Source organism: Arachis stenosperma, chromosome 1 (assembly GCF_014773155.1).
Source record: "Arachis stenosperma cultivar V10309 chromosome 1, arast.V10309.gnm1.PFL2, whole genome shotgun sequence".
In the NCBI taxonomy this organism is placed as follows: Eukaryota; Viridiplantae; Streptophyta; class Magnoliopsida; order Fabales; family Fabaceae; genus Arachis; species Arachis stenosperma.
This window is the reverse complement of record NC_080377.1, coordinates 109,146,889-109,171,325: the sequence shown is the minus strand read 5'-3', so window position 1 is coordinate 109,171,325 and position 24,437 is coordinate 109,146,889. Positions and strand designations below refer to the sequence as shown.

At 40.4% G+C, this 24,437-nt stretch overlaps 1 pseudogene; it reads left to right on the top strand.

The window, feature by feature from the left end:
• Positions 1-1,592: 1,592 nt before the first annotated feature.
• LOC130983434 (uncharacterized) lies at positions 1,593-22,674 on the top strand (annotated as a pseudogene).
• The last annotated feature ends 1,763 nt before the right edge of the window (positions 22,675-24,437 follow it).

Sequence of the window (24,437 nt, the reverse complement as noted above, 5' to 3'; positions counted from 1 at the left end):
ATCTTCCGAATCTCTGCTTTCCTACTGTCTTCTTCATCAAACACGCAAGGCTCCTTCCATGGCAAGCTGTATGTAGGGTTTCACCATTGTCAGTGGCTACCTCCCATCCTCTCAGTGAAAATACGTCCCTGATGCTCTGTCACAGCATAGGCTAATCATCTGTCGGTTCTCAATCAGGCCGGAATAGAATCCAGTGATTCTTTTGCGTCTGTCACTAACGCCCCGCCTTCAGGAGTTTGAAGCACGTCACAGTCATCCAGTCATTGAATCCTACTCAGAATACCACAGACAAGGTTTAGACCTTCCGGATTCTCTTGAATGCCGCCATCAGTTCTAGCTTATACCACGAAGATTCCGATTAAAGAACCCAAGAGATATCTACTTAATCTAAGATAGAACGGAGGTGGTTGTCAGTCACACGTTCATAATTGAGAATATGATGAGTGTCACAGATCATCACATTCATCCGAGTTAAGAGCAAGTGATATCTTAGAATGGAAGCAAGCATGATTGAATAAGAAACAGTAGTAATTGCATTAATCCATCAAGACACAGCAGAGCTCCTCACCCCCAACCATGGGGTTTAGAGGCTCATGCTGTGGAAGGTACACAAGAAACGTCTAAAATGTTATGAGGTCATAAGGTACGGATACAATGTCAAAAGACCCTATTAATAGTAAACTAGTATCCTAAGGTTTACAGAAATGAGTAAATGACAGAAAAATCCACTTCCGGGCCCACTTGGTGTGTGCTTGGGCTGAGCAATGAAGCATTTTCGTGTAGAGACCTTTTCTGGAGTTAAACGCCAACTTTCATGCCAGTTTGGGCGTTTAACTCCAAGTTTTATGCCAGTTCCGGCGTTTAACGCTGGAATTTCTGTAGGTGACTTTGAGCGCCGGTTTGGGCCATCAAATCTTGGGCAAAGTATGGACTATCATATATTGCTGGAAAGCCCAGGATGTCTACTTTCCAATTCCGTTGAGAGCGCGCCAATTGGGCTTCTGTAGCTCCAGAAAATCCACTTCGAGTGCAGGGAGGTCAGAATCCAACAGCATCTGCAGTCCTTTTTAGTCTCTGGATCAGATTTTTGCTCAGAACCTTCAATTTCAGTCAGAAAATACCTGAAATCACAGAAAAACACACAAACTCATAGTAAAGTCCAGAAAAGTGAATTTTAACTAAAAACTAATAAAAATATACTAAAAACTAACTAAAAGATACTAAAAACATACTAAAAACAATGCCAAAAAGCGTATAAATTATCCGCTCATCAAGGCCCAAAATGTGGAGGTAGGAGAGACCCTTGAAGATGAAGGAGTAGTTGAAGGGAGTTGTCATAGAAAGGAAATCATCAAGGAGGAGTACGAGTTTATACTAAAACAACTGGACGAAGCCGCAATAAATAAAGAGGAAGTGGTTGAGAAGTTAGGAGATGCGGAACCTCCATGGGAAGGTCAACTCATAGAGCCTCCTTCTAAGACGCTTGAAATTGATGTTGTGGAGGGTGTACAACCTCCAAGGCATATCATGGTTGAAGACTTTGCAGAGGTTGACAAAGAGATGTAGATTAAAGAAGAAGAAGCACAGCCTCCATGTCCTTGGTAGGTAATGAAGAAGATATTGAATTGGAAGATAGCTACCAAGAGGAAGCAGTTGTAGTTGAAGAGGCTTGCAAAGAGGTGGAAGTTGTCAAGGAAGAGCTCAAGGAAATGGAGTTGGAAATCACCTTGCCAAAGTTGTTGGAAACCTCTCCCCCAAAGCCATCACCATCCATTCCTTCATTCAAGTGGGTAAATCTTTCATCTCTAAGCTTAATTAGCCCACTTGAATATGCTTTGCTTGAGACGGATGGGCAACTTAGAGCTCTTTGTGGCGTTAAGAGTAAGAGGAAGTTGGTTAATGGTTGGAGTTGTCATGCAAGGTTAAATATGGTTGTATGCTCCAAGTTGAAGTGTAAGGATTGGTATAATTCTCAATCGATTGGGTCTAGGAGGATGTTTAGGCGCTTAAATGAGAATTCCAAGGCTGAACCACCCGGATGGAATCATGATGATAAACAAGAAGACGAGTGCAAAAGCAAGGTTTGGGGCCCTGAAATTCATTCTAACAATCAACACTCCTGGAGCCTTGTCACTTGTTTTAACTTGCTTGAAGGCTTTATGCAACTAGTGTGGGATCCCAGAGGCCATGGGAATTACAAACATTGGTTGAGATTCCTGGACGAGTCCAAGCACAAGCCGCCATGACAAGGAGCTCACCACATGTCCAACTTAAGGACTTTAACTAAAAGTGCTAGGTGGGAGACAACCCACCATGGTATGATCGTTCCTTTTCATGCTTAGTTTTATTTTGTTTTATTTTTATTAGTGTTCATTCATTCATTCATTCTGCATCTTCACATGCATTCTGCGTTAAAAAAAAAGAGAGACGCATCCATGCGCGAGCGTCCATGACGCATACGCGTCATATTTGGGTCCACAAATATTAAATATGGGCAGCAAGTTGCGCCAGAACGGTGCCAGGACGGTGCCTCACGCATAACCTGACCCACGCGTACGCGTACATGACGCATACGCGTGGGTGTATAAATCGGCGTTATTGGGTTTTCGCACAGAGAGTTGTGCGGGAGTGTGGATGGCTTCGTGCATTTTGCACGATCCCTAATCACGCGTGCACGTGATGGACGCTTCCGCGTCCCTCCCCTATACGCTCACCCACGCGTCCGCGTGGGTGACGCGTCCGCATCACTAGCGCCGTGCACCTTGCACGTAGCGCGCCGCCTAATCAGTTTTCTTTTCTTTTCTTTTCAAATCCTCATTATTTCTTCTTCTCCTTCCTCATCTCTTCTGCATTCTTCTTATTCTACCTTTCACACTTTTCTTCCTCCCCTCTATTCTTTCTTTCATTCATCTTTTAATTACTGTATTTAATTATTTTTCTTTCTTCTAAATTTTCTTTTAGCTTAATTATTTATGGTTTCTTTTTCTTTCTTTTTCATTTTCATGCATTTTTATGTTGGTGTTGGAGCTTTATTTGGGTTCTACCTTATTGTAACTGAACTTGTGAATATTATGAGGAGTGATTTGACAATTGATACTTCAATTTGGCTCTCATATACATTTGGATTATATTATTTTCATTCCTACTTTAACTTGCTCACTAAGTATTTGTGAAAAAGCCTATGGCATCTTGAACTCTATTTTGTTTTACTCCTATTTTACTTGAAATACCTCTTTTTCCAAACACTTGCATTCCACATGTAATTGGGATTATCATTCACAATTGTCATCATCACAAATGCTCTTTTATTTGGCACATTTATTACTTGATGCTTGAGTTATACTTCTCATGCCTTCGCTTGCATTCTTTTAAACCTCTTGTATCTAGTTGCTCTAAAATGCCTTCATTGACTTCAATTAATGTCATATTTGTATGTAGTCGCGACCATGTATTTAAGACATTATCTTTTACCTTGGCATTGATTATCACTTGGACTTTCCTCCTCCCAGTTCTAGCTATTTGAATTACATGTCCCTTTCCTTTCTTCCTTTTTCAGGATGGCCACCAAGAGAAAAAAAAAAGGAAAATCTTCTTAATGGGGAGACAAACAAGTCCATATGTGCATTCTTTGGAGTAAGCGTAGTAGTTGTAGCTCACAACCCGTCCACTTGCACATCTCAGCATGCACCGAGGATGGTGCAATCTTTAAGTGTGAGGAGGTCGATACCGATCTCCGTGGGTTAGTCACTTTCTTCTCAACACCAATTTTTGTTTTTCTTTGTTAGTTCATTGTTGCATTTGCATGTTTAATTGCATGTTTGTTTGATTTTGTGCATATATTACCGTTACTTGGTTGAAATAATTAATTCTTTTTTCAAGAAACTTTTTAGGGTATTTCACTAATTTGAATTAAAACTTTTGTTAAACTTGTTTGAAAAAATTTTATTTGGAACATAGTTTATAGCTAAGAACACACAACCTGTGAGACTTGAGCTTAATTATATGGTTACATTATTTAGCCATAAATTTTTATTCTTGTGTATTTTCTTCTCTATGATTGTAATCTATATTTTGTTCCATTCTATATGTCCATTGTTTAGTGTATTTACATGCTTGCATATGATTGAGGTCATCATTTCTTGTTAGCTCACTTATCCCAAATAGCCTACTCTTTCAATCACCTTTGTTTTCCACCTTGAGCCTTTTAATCCCCGTTTATTCTATATTTTACCACATCACTAGCCTTAAGCGGAAAAAATAATTAATTACCCCAAATGAATCTTTGGTTAGCTTAAGTTAGAGATTATGTGTCAATTAAGTGTGGGAAACTGTGGGAACTTGGGTTGATGAAAGTATAACAGTGTTTTATTGACAAAATATTGGAAATTTGGGTACCAACTCATATGAGACCAGAAAAATCAAAAACTCATGTGCATTGATATGTTATGTTTGCTTTCAAAAAAAAAGGGAGAAAAACCAAAAATATTCAAATAATTAAGTAAATAAGTGAATAAGGGGACAAAATTACCCCAATGTTAAGTTTAATAAACGATCAATGCATATGTGATAAAATTAAAGAAAAGTTGATACATGAGTATGTAATGCAAAAGTGAAAATTTTGGGTAGCTAAGCATGATTTTAGAGTTACATAGAGTGTGTATGTGTGTTAGGTGAGAGCTTGGGTTAATCAAAGATTCATACTTTAGCTCACTTGGCCATACATATATCCTTACCCTTACCTTAGCCCCATTACAACCTTGAAAAGACCTCATGATGTTTGCATTGGTATACTAAATACTTGTTGATTGGTTAGATGAAGAACAAAGTTTTAGAAAGCCTGATTAGAGAAGAGTAGAGTGATTGACCCTAGACACTTGAGAGATTAGAGTGCATATACACTTCCTGTGAGGGTTCAATGCTTGATTCTATGTTTCCTGCTTTCATGAGCTATCTTCTTACAAGTTTACTTGTCTTTTATTGTATAATTTGAATTAGTGAAATCTGATTTATGTTTGTCTTGAAGAGCTTATTTACTTTTAACCAAGTATACAGAAATATCTTAGCATATAGTTGCATTTATAGGTTGCATCTCATACTTTCTACCATTCCTCTTCACTCTTATAGCTTCTCTAGAGCTTAGCATGAGGACATGCTAATGTTTAAGTGTGGGGAGATTTGATGCACCACTATTTCGCGGTACATATTGTGCTTAATTGAGTGGATTTTATCCACTATTCTCACACTTATTCATATAAATTGCATATTTTACATTTTCCTTCCTGATTTTGTGCTATGATTGGAAACATGCTTCTTTGGCCTTAATTTTGCTAATTTTAATCCTCTCTTAATACCATTTGATGCCTTGATATCTGTGTTAAGTGATTTCAGGGTTTATAGCGCAGGAATGGCTTAGAGGATGGAAAAGAAGCATGCAAAAGTGGAAAGAATACAAGAAATTGAGGGAATTGCTAATGTTGTCAGCCATGACCTCTTCGTACTCAATCCATCGTAACTTGAGCTATAGAAATCCAAATGAGGCGGCTCCAGTTGCGTTGGAAATCTAACGTCTGGGGCTTCGAAATGATATATAATTTGCCATACTGGCGGTACAACTAAGCGATACGCACGCGTGATTTGTTCTACAAAAAATTAAGTGACCCAGAAATCGTCTCCAGCAATTTATGGGCTATTTTTGACCCAGTTCTCGGCCCAGAAAATACATATTAGAGGCTGCAGAGTGGAGGAATCAATGGGACTTCTCACTTTTCATAATTTTAGGTTTTAGATGTAGTTTTTAGAGAGAGAGAGGCTTTCTCCTCTCTCTAGGTTTTAGGATTTAGGATTTCTATTAGTTTTAGGCTATTTCTTCCCAATTCCAGGTTCAATGTTCCTTTAATTTAGTTTCTCTTCTACTTTTATTTATTCTATTACTTTAATTTATGAATTTCCATGTTAGATTTGATTTTATATTTAATAAAAATTGAGGTATTTCAGATTTATTATTGCTTTCTTCAATTTATATTATTGATGCCTTCAATTTAATTTAGATTTCTCTCCTTTAGGCCTTGGAGTTGATTAATATTTGGAGACCCTTGAGTTGAAAGACTCAAGAGTTAATAGGTAATTGGAAGTTGTTGGCTGGCTTTCTAGTCTCTAATCTAATCCTTCCCAAAGGAAAGGATTAGGACTTGTGAATAGAAGTTGGCTCTCAACTTAACTTTTTGTTATACGGTAAAGGATAACCAAGTAGAAACAGCAACCTATTATTTTTAATTTTGGGAAATCCAATAATGATAGAACTTTCGATTAATCCTTTCCTTGCCAAGAGCTTTTCTAGTTACAAGTTTATCTTAAAAATCCAAAATATACCTGTTCATACCCTGACCGAGCTCTCAAAACTCGGGAAGTTCGCAGAAGGTCCGACCTCGTCCCAAAGGCCCACGCCTAAGGTCGGACCTCGGACAAATAAAGAAGAAGGCCCATCAAAAGGAACGAAGCCCAAAACCTAAAGGCCGAAAAAGGCCTAGGAAAGGCGGTTCCACAAAAGATAGAGATAAGACTCCCAAAGATAAGATAAGATAAGAATATCTTATCCAGGGAAGATCACGACCAACCACTATAAATACACTGGAGCACCCAGGTATAACTCATACTCTAATTCTACTCAATATCTGCTTGGACCCATGCTAACTTAAGCATCGGAGTGTCATTGCAGGTACAACCCCCAGCCGCTCAGCACACCAAGCTCGGGTCACGGAACCCCTACCTCGGGTCTTGCCAGACGACCGAGCTACACGTTTCAGGTAACCCACGGAACATTGGCGCCGTTGCCGGGGAACCTGGAAGTCATCCCTTTACCATGGCGGACGACCCTCCCAACAATAACCACGCCACATCAGAACAAGAAGAGGAAATTGACACCGGAGAACGACCGGACAGCCCTCTATCACCACGCACTCCAGGAGGAAACAAACAGAATCGCCCAAAGACATCACTTCCAAACAAAAATCCACAAAATCCCGAAAAAGAAGAGAGCTCAGAAATTCTAGAAGCAGTACGGGCACAGCAAAACCGACTGAAACAACTCGAAGAGGACATAAAAAAGCAGAAAGAAACTGAACAAGATTTGAGAAGGGAAGCTCGAAAGCGCAGAGAGTTAGAAGAAAAGCTGCGGAAGATAGAGGCCGAGTTGAAAGACCGGACGGAACGCGGCACCACCCCCGAAAACAACCATGATCCCTTCACGCAAGAGATCATGAAGGAGAAGGTACCGCGAAACTTCAAACCACCTGATATGGATCTCTACGACGGCACCACCGACCCAAGTCACCACCTCAGCAACTTCCGAAGCAGAATGTACCTGGTCGACGCCTCCGACGCGATTCGGTGCAAAGCCTTCCCCACCACTCTCACCAAGTCGGCCATGAAGTGGTTCGACAACCTACCACCAGGATCAATCTCCAGCTTCGAGGACCTAACCAAAAAATTCCTAACAAGGTTCTCTATTCAAAAGGACAAGGCAAAACATGCCCCCAGTCTACTCGGGATCAAACAGGGTAACCAAGAAACTCTCCGAGAATACATGGAGCGATTCAACAAAGCCTGCCTGGACATACAACACTTGCCCACTGAAGCAGCCATCATGGGACTAGCAAACGGCCTAAAAGAAGGACCATTTAGCCAATCCCTATCCAAACGATACCCGACCTCCTTATACGAGGTGCAAGAGCGGGCAGAAAAATATATCAACATGGAGGAAACCTCCCAGCTAAGAGACTCTTCTAGGAAGGAATCAACCTACCCACTCCGAGACCGAGATCGAGAACAGAAAAAGAAAGAAGAGTCCAACTCGGACAAACCACGAAAGTACCATAGCTACACTCCCCTCCGAGTTTCCCTGGTAGACGTCTACAGAGAAGTATGCCACACCGAAAAAATCCCACCGCCCCGACCTTTAAAACACAAGAGAGCGGGGAGAGATCGGTCCGAATACTGTGAATACCACAAGCTCTACGGTCATTCTACTAATGACTGCCATGACCTGAAGAATGTTATAGAAAAGCTAGCCAGAGAAGGAAAACTCGACAGATACATAGCGGAAAAAGGAGAAGAGACCAAAAAGAGAAGGAGGGGAGATAACGAGGATCGGGCCGAACAGACCCTGCGAACCCCTGAAAGGCACATACACATGATAAACGGAGGTTTCGCAGGCGGAGGAACATCCAGATCCTCGCGAAAAAGACACCTCAAAGAGATCTATCATGTCCGAGAAGACAATCCCCTGCCCGAGCTGCCAACCATCTCATTTACCCAAGAAGATGCTCAGGGGATAATACCCGGCCACGACGATCCTATGGTGATCACCATTATCCTAGCAAACGCCAACTTACATCGAACCCTGATTGACCAAGGAAGCTCAGCAGATATCCTGTTCAAAGCGGCCTTCGACAAGCTCGGACTTGAAGAAAAAGAGCTAAAGGCCTATCCCTCCGACCTATTTGGGCTAGGGGACACCCCGATCCACCCCTTAGGATACATCTCGCTACACACTACCTTCGGAAGAGGCGAGCAATCTAAAACGTTAAGCATCGACTACATTATAGTCGACGTTACCTCAGCATACAATGCCCTCATTGGGCGACCAACCCTAAACAGACTGGCAGCTGTGGTCTCAACCCCACACCTCTGTATGAAGTTCCCTACCGCAAAGGGAATCGCCACCCTAAAAGGCGACCAAAAATTAGCACGGCGATGCTACAACGAAAGTCTAAGCCTAAAAGGGAAAGAAGTCAACACAATAGAACTCGGGCGAGTTCAAACCCGAGAAGACCATCGGCCACAACCAGAGGGAGAAACCGAAAGGATCCAAATCGGGAACACACCTGAAAAATTAACAAACATTGGAGCAAACCTCGAAGCAGGCCTAAAGGAGGAACTCATAACCCTCTTAAGGGAGAATTCCGACCTCTTCGCCTGGAAGGCCTCCGACATGCCAGGCATAAGTCCCGACCTGATGTGCCATAAGCTATCAGTATACCCGGGATCCAGACCCGTCCAACAGAGACGCCGGAAGCTCGGACCCGAGCGCATGCAGGCAATAGAAGAACAGGTACAAGCACTGCTAGATGCAGGATTCATTAGGGAAGTAAAATATCCCCTATGGCTCGCAAACGTGGTCCTGGTAAAAAAGCCCAACGGAAAATGGAGGATGTGCGTCGATTACACGGATCTCAACAAAGCCTGCCCCAAAGACCCATATCCACTACCAAACATCGACGCCTTAGTCGACGCAGCCTCAGGCTACAGATATCTCTCCTTCATGGATGCATACTCGGGATACAATCAAATCCCGATGTACGGACCCGACCAAGAAAAGACCTCGTTCATAACCCCAAGGGCAAACTACTGCTACGTAGTAATGCCCTTCGGGCTGAAGAACGCCGGGGCAACCTACCAGAGGCTAATGAACAAAGTATTCTCAGAGCACATCGGGCTACAGCTAGAAGTGTACGTCGACGATATGCTGGTAAAGACACAAGAAGACAGAAACTTGGTTCCCGACCTCACAAGTGTCTTCGGCACCCTCAGGAAACACAACATGAGACTTAACCCGACCAAGTGCACCTTCGCCGCAGAAGCCGGAAAGTTCTTAGGCTTCATGCTGACTCAAAGAGGCATCGAAGCAAACCCGGACAAATGCCAAGCGATACTCAAAATGAAGAGCCCGACGTGTGTCAAAGAAGTACAACAACTAAATGGAAGGCTAGCCGCCCTATCAAGATTCTTGGCAGGATCAGCGATAAAATCACTACCTCTCTACTCACTCCTAAAGAAAGGGAAACCCTTCTCATGGACCCCGGAGTGCGAAAAAGCCTTCCAAGAATTCAAGGAATTCCTCGGGCAGCCACCAATCCTAACCCGACCTTTAAAAGGGGAAGAGCTCGTATTATACCTCTCGGTCGGACATCGGGCAGTTGCTTCAGCATTAATACGAGAAAATGACCAAGGACAACACCCCATATACTTCGTAAGCAAGGCACTACAAGGGGCCGAATTAAACTATCAGAAAATAGAGAAATTCGCCTACGCCCTAGTATTCACGGCTCGGAGGCTCCGTCCCTACTTTCAAGCCCACACCATCAAAGTCCGGACGAACCAACCCATGAGACACATCCTACAAAAAACAGACATGGCAGGACGAATCCTACAATGGGCGGTGGAACTGTCCGAGTTCGACCTCCACTATGAAGCCCGGACTGCCATAAAATCTCAATATCTAGCCGACTTCATCGCAGAATATACTGAGACCCCGGGAACCCCACTCTCGTGGAATCTGTATGTCGACGGGTCCTCAAACAAAACAGGAAGCGGAGCCGGTGTTATACTCGAAAGCGACCAAGGAACACGGATAGAGCTATCCTTAAAATTCGAGTTCCAGGCTTCAAACAACCAAGCCGAATACGAGGCCCTACTAGCAGGACTAAAGCTAGCCGAAGAGGTCGGAGCCCAGAGAATCACGATCTTCAGCGACTCCCAGGTCGTCACATCACAAGTAAATGGAAGTTACCAGGCCAAAGACCCTACTATGAAAAAATACCTGGACAAAACACAGGCACAATTACGACACTTCCCGGAAATACAAATCCAGCACATACCTCGGGAACAAAATGCCCGGGCAGACGCCCTCTCGAAGCTCGCTAGCACCAAGCCCGGAGGCAACAACAGAAGTCTTCTCCAAGAAACCCTACAATCTCCCTCCGTGCTAAGAGAGGAAGAAACGTTAAATATATCCAACCAACAGCAAGGATGGATGACCCCCATACTCAACTACCTGAAGTCAGGAACTCTCCCCATAAAAAGAAAAGAAGCTAAAAGGCTTACAAAGGACGCCCAGAATTATACGCTAATTCACGACGTATTATACAGAAGAGGATTCTCAAACCCCTTCCTTAGGTGCGTTCCGACCTCAGAAACAAAGGGCGTCCTCGAAGAAGTCCACGAAGGCATGTGTGGGAACCATCTCGGAGCTCGGGCACTATCCAAGAAAGTAGTCAGGGTCGGGTTCTACTGGCCGACCTTACAAAGAGACGCGACAGAGTTTGTGAAAATATGCCCCCCCTGCCAAAAACACGCCAATTTTCACAAGGCACCGCCCGAAGACCTTATCAGCATCACTGCGCCATGGCCCTTCGCAAAATGGGGACTCGACCTACTCGGCCCGTTTCCACAAGGACCGGGGCAAGTCAAATACCTCATAGTAGGGGTCGACTACTTCACAAAGTGGATCGAAGCCGAACCCTTAGCCACTATTACGGCTCAGAAAAGCCGTAAATTCCTATACAAAAACATCGTCACGAGGTTCGGAGTCCCCTACTCCATCACAACAGACAATGGAACACAGTTCACGGACACAAGTTTTCAGAACTTGGTGGCCGAACTAAAAATCAAACAACAATTCACATCGGTCGAGCACCCACAAGCCAATGGACAAGCAGAGGCTGCAAATAAAGTCATCTTGGCCGGGTTAAAGCGAAGACTCCAAGAAGCCAAAGGGGCGTGGGCCGACGAACTCCCCCAGGTACTATGGGCATATCGGACAACCCCGCACTCTACAACGGGAGAATCCCCATTCCGGCTAGCTTACGGGATGGAGGCAATGATTCCTATCGAAATAGATGAAGGGTCGCCCAGAGTCATCTTCTACAACGAAAGAGGCAACCCACAGGCACAAAGGGAAGAACTCGACCTCCTCCCCGAGGTCCGAGAAAGAGCCCGAATCCGAGAAGAAGCCTTAAAACGGCGAACGACCCTCAGATACAATCAAAAGGTAATAAAGCGAAGCTTCTCCAGTCACGACCTGATTCTAATCCGAAATGACATCGAAACACAAAAGTCGGGAGAAGGAAAGCTAGCCGCAAATTGGAAAGGGCCCTACAAGGTAACAGAAGTCTTAGAGACAGGCTACTACAAAATATCCGACCTAGAAGGCAATGAGCTGCCCAGGACCTGGCACGCCTGTAATCTAAGACGGTACTACAGCTAGAAAAACTTAACCCGAGGTGTACTCTTTTTCCCTACAAGGGTTTTTTAATGAGACACCCGGTTAAGTAGGATACCCGACCTAAAGGGTAAACACTTTGTAAATATTCTTTCTTTTTAATACTAATCAAATTTCTCTATTTTCTCTTCCTCATGATGAAGCAAATCCTAGAAAGTACCCCACCAAGGCGCATTAATTTATGCTCGGCAAAACGCAAAAAATCATTTGCCAAGAGACCATACAAGGTCGGCAAAGATAAAGCGACGAGGTTCAAATTAATGTGAGAAGTTATAAAGTAACTCTGAAATGGCTCAAAAAGCCAAATAAAAAAGAGGTTACAAAAATAACTTAAAAAGGCCGACCAAACGACGAAGTCGGACCCAACAAAGGGAAAAGTTATAAAGTAACTCTAAAATGGCTCAAAAAGCCAAATAAAAAGAGATTACAGAGATAACTCAAAAGAACCGACCAACGACAAAGTCGGACCTAACAAAAAGGAGGTACTCGAGCATCCGATGTCCGAGAAAAAGCTCGGCCCGAGAAAGAAGCCTTAAAACGGCAAGAACCAGGATTTCGAAAAACGCTTACTAAAAAGTTGCTTTACAAAAAGCAACTAAAAAGTACAAAGCGAAAAGAACGAAATCGAAAGAAGTTTCAAAACGCTAGCTAAAAAGTTGTTATCCGAAAAACAACTAAAAAGCACGAAAGCGGAGACATAAAGTCAAAACGCTAGCTAAAAAGTTGTTATCCGAAAAACAACTAAAAAGCACGAAAGCGGAGACATAAAGTCAAAACGCTAGCTAAAAAGTTGTTATCCGAAAAACAACTAAAAAGCACGAAAGCGGAGACATAAAGTCAAAACGCTAGCTAAAAAGTTGTTATCCGAAAAACAACTAAAAAGCACGAAAGCGGAAACATAAAGTCAAAACGCTAGCTAAAAAGTTGTTATCCGAAAAACAACTAAAAAGCACGAAGGCAGAAACCAAAGGTCAAAACACAAACACCGCATAATAAAGTCACCACAAGTGGCTAAATAAAAGCAAAAGGTGTCCAAAAGTGTTCACAAAAAGCCATCCAACAAAAAGCCCACAGGCCGGGCAAACCACTAAAAAGATCACAGAGGATCAAGGTCCTTTCCGGTCTCCGCATCAACAGAAGGCTGCGGAGGGAACATCGAAATCGGGACTGCATCGACAGCACCATCATCCCGGCTTAAAACCTCCACACCAGATCTATCCTCAGCCAAAGGTGAAGTCGGGTTCACAACCGGAACCTCGGGGTCGGACACCGGAGCCTTGTGGTCGGACACCGGAACCTCATCCTCGGCAGGAGCAGGAACAATCTTTCCCTCCACAACAATGTTTTCCGTACTGAATAAGCTCAGATCCAGGTCGGGAGCAAGAACCCGGACCTGATCCCTCAAATTCACAAACATAGCATCCATACCCTTGGCCACATTATCTTCCAGCTCGTAAAAATCATCCCGAGCAGACTGCAACTTCTCCTTCGTCTCCACAAGCTCGGCATACAGCTTAGTATAGTTCTCCGTCGCCACCCTCGCCATCTCCTCAGATGTCTTCGCCGCCGCCACAGCCGCGGTGGCCCTAGTTTTCTCTTCCTCCAAAGAGGCCTCCAGCTCAGTAATCCTGGCAGCCTTCAGTTGACTAATCTTATCAAGCTCGGACCGTGCCTTCTCAAGTCGGGAGCTGGTCGCCCCAAGGGGAGCTTTCTTGAACTCCCGAGCAATAGCGGCATGAAGACTAGCCATCCGAACACAGCTCCGCGCCATATACTGAAAGTGATGCTCCATAGACGCATCATCAGTAGAAATAAAGGTCTGGGGGAGAATGTGCTGCTCAATCCAACCAAGAGCGTCAAAATCCTTATCATTGAAACCGGCAAGCTCTTGAGAGGTCTTCTGTTTCTTGGGGGGAGGACCCGAGGTCGAAGACGGGGAAAGGTGACCGGGTCCGGAGGTCGGAGGATCTTGAGTTATAGCTCGGAACTGAGGAGTCGGAATGGTCTTCGACCGAGTCTGAACACCCACGGTAGTCTTCTGCGGAGAAGATCGGGCAGAAGCCTCAGCCTCGATATTCCGAGCAGCCGCAGACTTCTTCGACCGACGAAGGAACTTCATGGAATCAGCCTGAGAAGACATCTCTGCAGAAACAAAAGAAAGGGATTATCACAACAGAAAAACCTCCAAAACGAAGCCAAAATACTAAGATGAAATCTCAAAGAGGTCGGGAACTACCTAACTCGGAACGGAGAAGGCTTGGATCTCCCAACATTTTCTTCATATCCAAGTGAGGTGCCCGAACCCATAAACTGCTCAACACACCCACAAAAGCCTGCTCCACCTCGTCTAGACTCTCAAAAGTATACTTAACCGACACTACATTCTCCTGCCAACAAAGAGGAAAAGAAGGCTCCCCACTCTCATCTAGAAAGAAAGGTCGGACATCTCCAGCAGCCCGGACCTTGAAATAGTAGTTCTTGAAATCATGAAACGACTCATCATACAAGGTACAAAACTTCTTTCCCAGGTTAGCCCTAAAAGAGACCCAGGACACCTTCCCAGCACCCGACCCCGGCTTCGTCAACACGAACAGATAGGAAAAAAGAGAAACAGAAGGGGAGACGCCCAAAAACTGACACAAAAGTTGAAACAGCTTTAAAAACGCCCAAGAATTTGGATGGAGTTGCGTAGGGGCAAGGTTACAAGACCAAAGGACCTCGGACTCCAAGTCGGTAAAAGGAAGTCGTACACCCAGCTTAGAGAAAAAACAATCGTAAGCATAAAAGAATAGCTTCTCGGAACTTTCTAAAGGCGGGAAGCACACTCTCTCCTCGGACTCCGGGGCTACTAGCTCATAATCCCGCTCAGACTCCCTGTTCTCACAAATACTACACTCCCTACGGAACCTAACTAGATACTCAGAATCTACAACAGAAGGGACCCTTAGAGGAACAGGATCTACCCAACCAAGACCACTCGGAATCTTGGTCGACATTGCTTGAAACACCTTTCGAGACATAAAAAATCTTGCCTACAAAGAAGAATACAACAGCAAGCCAAAAATCACATAATAGGCAGACAGCAAAAAACCCATTCGGCAGAAGCAAGAAAACAAAAGTTCTTTTAGAAGAAAAAATGCAGTAACCCGAAAACAAAGTACCAAGAGAAAAGAGCCCCCCCCCACATACAAACAACCAAAACAATGGCGGCGCCTCTTTTCGGGGCAACCCCAGCATAGAAGAAAAAGAAACAAAAGCATATGTGCACAGCGAAAGTAAAGACGAGAAACAAACCTGGAAGAAAGGAAGAAGGCGACGAGCTCCGATGCAAGAAGAACGAAAACAGCGGCGCAGAGGAAACCCCGAAAAACAACGCACAGAAAGAATCGGAGAAGAAGAACAGAGAGAAAGAAGGAAGATGCTCGAAAGAGAGGTGGCAAAAAACCCAGAAAAAGGGAAAGGGAACAGAATAAACAAAGAAAATGAGGAAAGGGGCAAATAAATAATGCCTTCACAGAGCCCGAACGGAAATCGAGGAGAAACGGTAAAAAGCAATAAATGCTGAAACGGCCATTTTCAAATTTTGAAAAGACGACTATGCCCGAGCTCGACCTCTCAAAAGGACGAACTCGGACAGGGGCACTGTTCATACCCTGACCGAGCTCTCCAAACTCGGGAAGTTCGCAGAAGGTCCGACCTCGTCCCAAAGGCCCACGCCTAAGGTCGGACCTCGGACAAATAAAGAAGAAGGCCCATCAAAAGGAACGAAGCCCAAAACCTAAAGGCCGAAAAAGGCCTAGGAAAGGCGGTTCCACAAAAGATAGAGATAAGACTCCCAAAGATAAGATAAGATAAGAATATCTTATCCAGGGAAGATCACGACCAACCACTATAAATACACTGGAGCACCCAGGTATAACTCATACTCTAATTCTACTCAATATCTGCTTGGACCCATGCTAACTTAAGCATCGGAGTGTCATTGCAGGTACAACCCCCAGCCGCTCAGCACACCAAGCTCGGGTCACGGAACCCCTACCTCGGGTCTTGCCAGACGACCGAGCTACACGTTTCAGGTAACCCACGGAACAATACCTTTACATAACCAATAACAAGAATACTTCCCTGCAATTCCTTGAGAGATGACCCGAGGTTTAAATACTTCGGTTATTAATTTTACTAGGGGTTTGTTACTTGTGACAAACAATCTTTTGTACGAAAGGATTCTTGTTGGTTTAGAAGCTATACTTTCAACGATAACTTAATTGTGAAATTCTAGACCATTCAAGAATCCGTTCGTCAGTAAGCCATGATTTCATCTCAGTTCTTCATCCCTTAATTTCGAATTTTTGGGTGAAAAGTGTTGAGATTTTGGGCTCTTTGATGTTATAGGACCCAACTCTCTTTAAGGAGAAGATTAATCTTGTCTCCTTGAACCTTGGGTGTAGTAAGATTCTCAACCCTAGTGTAATTTGTTATTTTATGATGTTTAGGTATTGAGATGTTGTATTTGGGTATGATAATTGTGGCTTAGGTAGTGTATATGTGAATATTGAAGCTTGATTGAGATTTTGGAAAGCTTGAAAAAAGGCTTTGGTGGGTACAAATATGTTCTTAGAGGTGTTGAGACCTTGAGACCTTGAGCACAAGTGATTTGGAAGTGCTCCAGTTGTGCGGGAAAATTGGCTAAGGTATGGTCTCGATTTTCTATATCTAAAATGTAATGTGGTGTGAAAACTTAGGCTAGAGGCTCTAAGATAGGAATTGAATTGTTGATGTTGTTGAATGTTTGTGATATATGGTGTGGTCATATATGTGATTATGAATATTGATGCCTTGATGGTATGATGCATCAGAGATATGCATGTTGTGATATATGCTTAATAATTGATTGAGGTTGAATTGTAGGTTGAACCATGTGGATGGTGAGTATGATATTGATTATGAGTAATGATGGTTGATTGAAAATGGTGTTGTTGGAAATTGGTATGAGAAAGAGTATATGACATAAAAATTTGTTTGAGATTGAGTTAATTGAGTGAGAAGGATTAAAATGATGGGATGGTGTTTTGTGATTTTGATGAAAATGTTAATGTATGAGTTAAGGAGGCTTGAGGTTGATTTTTGGTATGTTTTGGGTTGATTTTAAAAAGGGTTGAAATTGGTATGTTTTGGTTGATCTTGAAAAAGGTTGAAATTAGTTTGTTTTGAAAAGGGCACTTTGTGATTTTGTATGAAAATGTGGATTTTGGGCATACCTTGGTGGAGCATAACTTGGACTCCGGATCCCCGTTTTATGCCAAACTTATTTAGAAATAAAATTGAATCCGGGATGTTCATGTCGTTCGAAGAACGGGTGAAAAATGATTTGAAACGAAGGCGTTATGTCCGTCAGAAGATTGGGGTTTGAATTTGTGAATTTTGCAGTTTTAACTTAGAAATTTTTTTGCAGAACGCGCACCTACGCGTAGGCGTGGCCGACACGACGCGTACGCGTCGTTTTCACTACCCACGCATGCGCGTGACAAATGCCCAGCCAAATTCTCGAGAGTTGTGCGAGAATTGTGCCAGTTTTGTGCGTGGGGCACAAACACACCCACGTGTACGCGTGGCTGACGCGTAGGGATCACTTGGTTGTTTTTCCATCCACGCGTACGCGTAGGCGACGCATACGCATCGATGGAATTTTTGGCTTTTCCACGCGTACGCGTGGGCGACACGTACGCGTGACCCTGTTTTCTCTCCAAAGTTAATTTTTGAGTTTTTAAAGCCAAATTTCATACTTCTAGCCCTCCGATCTCACCCCTTATATCTTAAATCATTATGATATGCCTAACAATGAGAAAGGAGCTAGGGAGTGTGATAACTTATGAATGAAGAAAGGGGATAACTAATGATCAATGATGATCAAAGATGATTGTATGAGATACGGAGGATGGCAGTGCAAGTGCTTTATGTGCCATGAGCCGATGGGCTATATTTGTTAATAAATTGGCTGGATATGGATTGAATTATGAGCCGGATGGCTGAGTTATTACCGAGTTACGGGGGAGCCATTATTGATTATGGCTGAGTATGATAGCATATATGTGTATTGAATGAAATGTGAATGTTGCACTTCCACCAAGGTAGCAAAAATCGCATCTTTAATCGTAGAAACGGATGATTCTACGTTCCTGCAACTGTTGTGCGTGTCTATTTCTACTTCCGTTCCTGATAAAACTCAAAAGCATAGAATCGCCGTGGAAGATCGTGGGATCGTGAAATCGTCTTCGTCTCCCCCGCGTCAAAAGCGAGACAATTTAAAAGATGAATAGCAATGGGTTTGGGATGAACCGCCTGGCCCAACCCGGATCTAACCAAAAAACCCTTCGATTTCTTCACCGCCTTAATTCAATCTTTTCAATTTCAGTTTTAATTTGAAATACTGTAACCTCCCTGTTACTCTCCTACTCTCCCTGACTGGCTGACTCCCACTTCCCTAACCTATCGCATTCTAGTTCTGCACTTCTATGGTTTTTATTTTGGGACTCTGCACTTTTGCGATTCTGCCATTATTGCCTTCTCCATGACAAGTTATCATCTTCAACTCTGCTTTGTGCATGTAAGATCCTCAACTCCTTCTCATGCTTCTTGATTTTAATTTCTTTACCATCATTATATTCAACAAATTAGCAAATAAATTATAGTTGCCTCATTGCCAATATGATATGAATCATATGATACACTTATAAATATTGGGAATTTGGGAATCGGGATTAGGACATCAGGATTTAGGTGCATATGCTTTACTTGTTATTGTTATTCACAATTCACAAAGATCAAAGAGTGATATATTTCTATTGCTACAGGATAAAGCCTAAATGCTTACATTACATAGTAACATAGTTAATTATATATTCATTTATATACTTTACTTATGAATGTTTAAACTTTATTTTAAGTTTTAACTATATGCTCTATTTAATTTCAATACTTCAATTTAGTTGTTGTTGGATATGAATAAGAATTGTGGTATCAATTTTATTTGTTCTTTTTTTTTTTAATTATGAAAAATACTTTTGCTAATATCACTTCGTGGATATGTGAGAAAGATTGCAGCTGCTGGCCTGCTGCTTCTCAAAGTTAATAAATCCAGTGAAGTATCTCAAGTTCTCAACTCTCAAATTTAAAGACTCTGAAGTAAGCTTCTCAAATAATTAAAATAAAGTTTAAGCTTGCTATTACAAATCAAATAAGTAATATAATCTACTCTCAATTGTGAACTTGCTGACATCAAATTGGAGTTTCTTATACCAACTATATTATTAGATAGTAGATAATAGAACAAAGCTATTGATTAAAATAAAGATCATTTATGTTAGTATTTAGATAATAGTGCCATGTATGTTTATTTGTTCAATTGACTAGCATTAGTAGATATATATACTTTTATATATAAGTTTGTTCTAGAAGAAAATTTATAATTCCATCTTGTTAAAGATTGTTAACTATTTAATGAAACTAGTGACAATATCCGATATTTATATAGGCCTTTGTGTAATTGTGTATTAATATTTAGCATATTTAGCTCTTGTGTTGTAATTGGTAATTAGTTGCTCCAATTGATGTATTTGAGAGTATAGATAGGAATTTATGTTACAAGGAACACGTTCATATCTTTGGTAATGTTCAATATAATTTTCTTTTCTTTTTAATGCTAGATAGCTAGGCATGGATGAAACAAATATTTTGGGGTTCATGTTCATGATCTGTTCAAATTGTGGCTATGGAGTTTTCTTAATAAGTTATTTTTGGTTATGATGTTTCATAAATCCTGAAATTTATTGGACCATATAAGCCTTTGTGTAGTGAATTTGATATATACTGCACCATTTTCTTTTGAAAATTATGTGAATTTGTTACATTTTTATAGTAATATTTAAGTATTCTCACTTGATAATGTATTCATTAGTTTGCTGTATATCAAATTGTTCAAATTTTATTAATGTACTATATTATTTGTTTATTACTACTATATTTGGGGCTTTAAGCCCCCTCCCTCGAAAAAAAATTAATACTATATCATCACTTCAAAAGCCATAGTTTAGTCTTAAGGAATTAATTGTTTTCTTCTATTTATTTAGGTTTGAAATGCCTTCAAATGTGAATAATGGTGGAAATAATACTGGAGCTGAAACTGTTGGTGGTGGTGCATCCGAGAAGATCGCTAAAAATACTCCAGGAAATAGGAGTGACAAAGCTTGGAAGCATGGGATTTCTATTGATGGAGATGCCAAGAAAAAAAATGTAAGTATTGTGATAAGGTTGTGATAGGAGGAGTGTATAGGTTGAAATATCATTTGGCATGAACAAAAAAAAGATGTTGAACCTTGTATGAATGTTTCTGATGAGGTTAAAAAGGAGATGTTTGATATTGTTGTTGGGTTGCAAAAAAAATTGGTTAAGAAGACAAGAGACTTTGAGAAAAAAATACAAAGTAAAGATGAATGAGTAGAAGAAGAAGGGGATGCTTTAGTTGGTGAGAAAAGAAAGGGAAAAGAAATAGAGACACCAGCAAGTCTCTTTAAGAAAAGGGGTGTGAGCACTCAAACAACAATCAACTCTATTTTTAAGAATGGTCTAAAAGAAGAGGCGTGTGATAAAATTGCTTCGTTCATCTACAATAATGCTATTCCCTTTAATGTTGCAAGATCTGAAGAATATCATAGCATGCTTGAGAAGGTTGCTCGCCATGGATTAGGATTCAAGCCACCCTCTTATGATGAGTTAAGAGGAAAATTATTGAAGAAGAAGGTAGAGTCAACTAAACTAACATTAGAAGAACATAAAGTTGAATGGAAGAAAAGTGGATGCACTATTATGACAGATGGTTGGACGGATAAAAGAAGGAGAACTATTCTCAACTTCCTTGTGAATAGTCCTAAGGAAACTGTTTTCTTGAAATCGATTAATGCTTTTGATATATGCAAAACAGCTGAAAAGATATTCAAGATGATTGATGAAGTTGTAGAGGAAGTGGGAGAAGAGAATGTGGTTCAAGTTGTAACTGATAATGCAGCTAACTACAAAAAGGCAGGACTAATGTTGATGAAAAAGAGAAAGAATCTTTATTGGACTCTTTGTGCTGCTCATTGCATTGATTTGATGCTTGAAGATTTTGAGAAGAAGCTAGCTCTTCACAAAGACACCATTGCCAAAGGAAGAAGACTTACCACTTACATATATTCTAGGACTTCTCTAATTTCCCTTTTGCAACAACACACCAAAGGAAGAGATTTGGTGAGGCCAGGTATGACACGATTTGCTACTTCCTACCTTACTTTGGGTAGTCTTAATGAGAAAAAGAATCCAATAATTAGAATGTTCATCTCGGATGAGTGGAAGGCAAGCAAGTGTTCAAAGACAAGGGATGGAAAAACATTGAAAATATTGTTTTGGATAAAACATTTTGGAAAAACATTATCCATTGCTTGAGAGGTGCTTATCCTCTTCTTCATGTGCTCCGTATAGTGGATTCAGAGGGAAAACCAGCTATGGGATACATGTATTCTGAAATTAATCGTGCTAAAAAAAAATTAAAGATGCTTTTCAAAGTGTTGAAGCAAGGTAATAAAATTAGTAATAAGTAAACATTTTTCTTTCAGTATTACCATTTAATTATTTACTAATTAGGTAATTGTCTAATTCATTATTTCGATGTTCTTTTTAGTTATAAGCCTTTGTGGGATATTATTGATGCAAGATGGGACAAGCAACTCTTTAAGCCTTTGCATGCTGCAGGCTATTATTTGAATCCACAAATTCATTATAGTCCTAATTTTAAGGTTGAGTATGATGTTAAGAAAGGACTTTATGATTGTTTGGATATACATGTGGGAGATCCTGCACTCATTACAATTATTGATAGTCAACCTGAAGATTTCAAGGGTAAGGCTAAATTTTTTGGTAGAGATGTAGCCAAGAATGCTCTCAAAACCAAAACACCTTCACAATGGTGGGATTCTTATGGGGATGAACATCCAGAACTTCAAAAGTTTGCTATCCGTGTGTTGAGCTTGACTTGTAGTTCATCGGGATGTGAGCGCAATTGGAGTACTTTTGAGATGGTAAACTTTTAATTTGATACTAGTTTAGGGATTTATTTCTAAATTATAGAACTAGTTAATTATTCAATTCTATTACTTTCTAATTAGTATATGTATTTATTTTAAATAAATGTTAATAAATTTTGATATTATTAGGTTCACATGAAAAGGAGAAATCATTTGAAGACAAGTACAATGAATGACGTTGTTTTTGTGATGACCAATTCAAGATTAGCAAGGAAGAAGCCATCAAGAAATACTGCTGACTATAGTCTTGAAGACTTGGATTCAGATGAAGAATGGATTGTGGAAGATGAAAATATGATGGAAAATTTGGAGGAGTTTGACACACAAAATGATGTAAACTTAGCCCCTCAAGAAGATGGAGGTAAAGATGAGAGTCCTTTGATTGATTTGGAGATTCCTCTTCTTGATGATGATGCTTTCAATGAGCTTCTCAACTTTCCTCCTAATGGAAATCAAAATGTTGGAGAACATAATGATTACGACGTTAATGAATTGTTCTAGTTTTTATATTTTTTAGGATGATGTTATGTTATTTTCTTTATATTTGTGATGTTGCATATTAGACTTGTGGCTAGTTTATATTTTTATCTTTGAACTTTACAAATGTTGCATTTTGTTATATATTTATGCTACTTTAGCTTTATTTTATCATCATGTTATTATTTATGATATTTTTGTCAAATTTAAATTTTTATTTTTATTTAAATTACTTAATTTTATCATATTATATTGCTCTAATAATTGATATTAATAAATTTATATATTTAATAAAATTTTACGTTCTGTTTTACGATTTTACGTTCTACGATTTTTAATTATCTTTTCGATTTTATGTAAAATCTCGATTTTCGCTACCTTGACTTCCACTATCTGAGATACGAGTTTCCCTAGGTGAAAGCAGTGGCTAGCCACCACGTGCTCTAGGTGGAGACTCGATACTCTGCTGACCCTATGTCGTAAGTGTGACCGGACATTGTGAAAGTTCCGAATGAGCTCGCCCCCGTCACTACAAGAAACATCATTAAAATTGACGGCCAAATCGACGGCTAAGCCGTCGATAATATTAAATTTTGACAGCAAAATGGACAGCGGAGGTGGTCGCTATTAAGCTTGTCGATTTTTCAAAATTCTAATAAAATCGACGGCTTGCCTTGCCGTCGATAATAATGTAATAAAATCGACAGCGTTTTCGTCTATAATATGAGTTTGGAAATTCTGCCTCCTTACTAAAATCGACAACATTGCCGTCGATATTATTATATAAAATCGACGACCTTTCTGTCGATATTTGATTCAATTAAATCGACAAGAGTTTCGTTTATAATATGCGTAATAAAATCGACAACATTGCTGTCGATATTTAATTTAATAAAATCGACACAATGTCCGTCAATTTATTAATTTAGATACTGACAAATTCTTTGTCTATATTTTAAATTTAAAAAGCAACAACTTTTCCGTCGATTTTAATAGTTATATGTTTTAATTATTTTTTTATTTGAAAAATAGTAAACAATTAGCAAATAAACTTTTAAATATATAAATAAAATTTATACAAAATATTAAATAATAAGACAAATAAAATTTTAAATATAAAAATAAAATTTATACTAAATATTAGATAATGAGTTTACAAACTTATCAAAATAATAAATAATCCTCTAACATAAAGACTCAAGATAAGATAAATAACTAAACTTAGACTTATATTCGTTTAAATTGCAATCCACTAATAATACAAAATATTCAAAGTAAAGTAATTAAATAACCTAATCGAGTGCTTCCAATCCATAATCTCTTCCAAATCCACTCATCTTGTAGATTCCAAAAGGGCAATCAACATCAAAGGCAAAGAAGAAGTTGATCCAAACAATACCTGCTCGGATGGACCTTGACACTGTGTTTGCAATATCCATGTTCTTTGTCACAATCCCCGACGCTAGCCCATATTTGCTGCTATTCGCCTTCTCAATTCTTTCCTCAATGCTCCTGTTTTTAGTATAATATTAAAAGATTTAAAGTTTGATTCTCGTTAACATGAAAACGTTCATCTATTTTTATCTAACAGCTTAAACTTTTACGAGAAATGATTTCCTAACAAGTTAGGTGAACTTGTGAATATATTAATAAAAGAGTCATCGAGATAAAAGTGAATAGAGAGAAGAATTTGCCTTCGGACATTGAGGGCGAAAAAAATACAAGATGTACTTAGTACTTACTTGAACTTAGAAAGCACCATGACAGGTCCAAATATCTCATCTTGT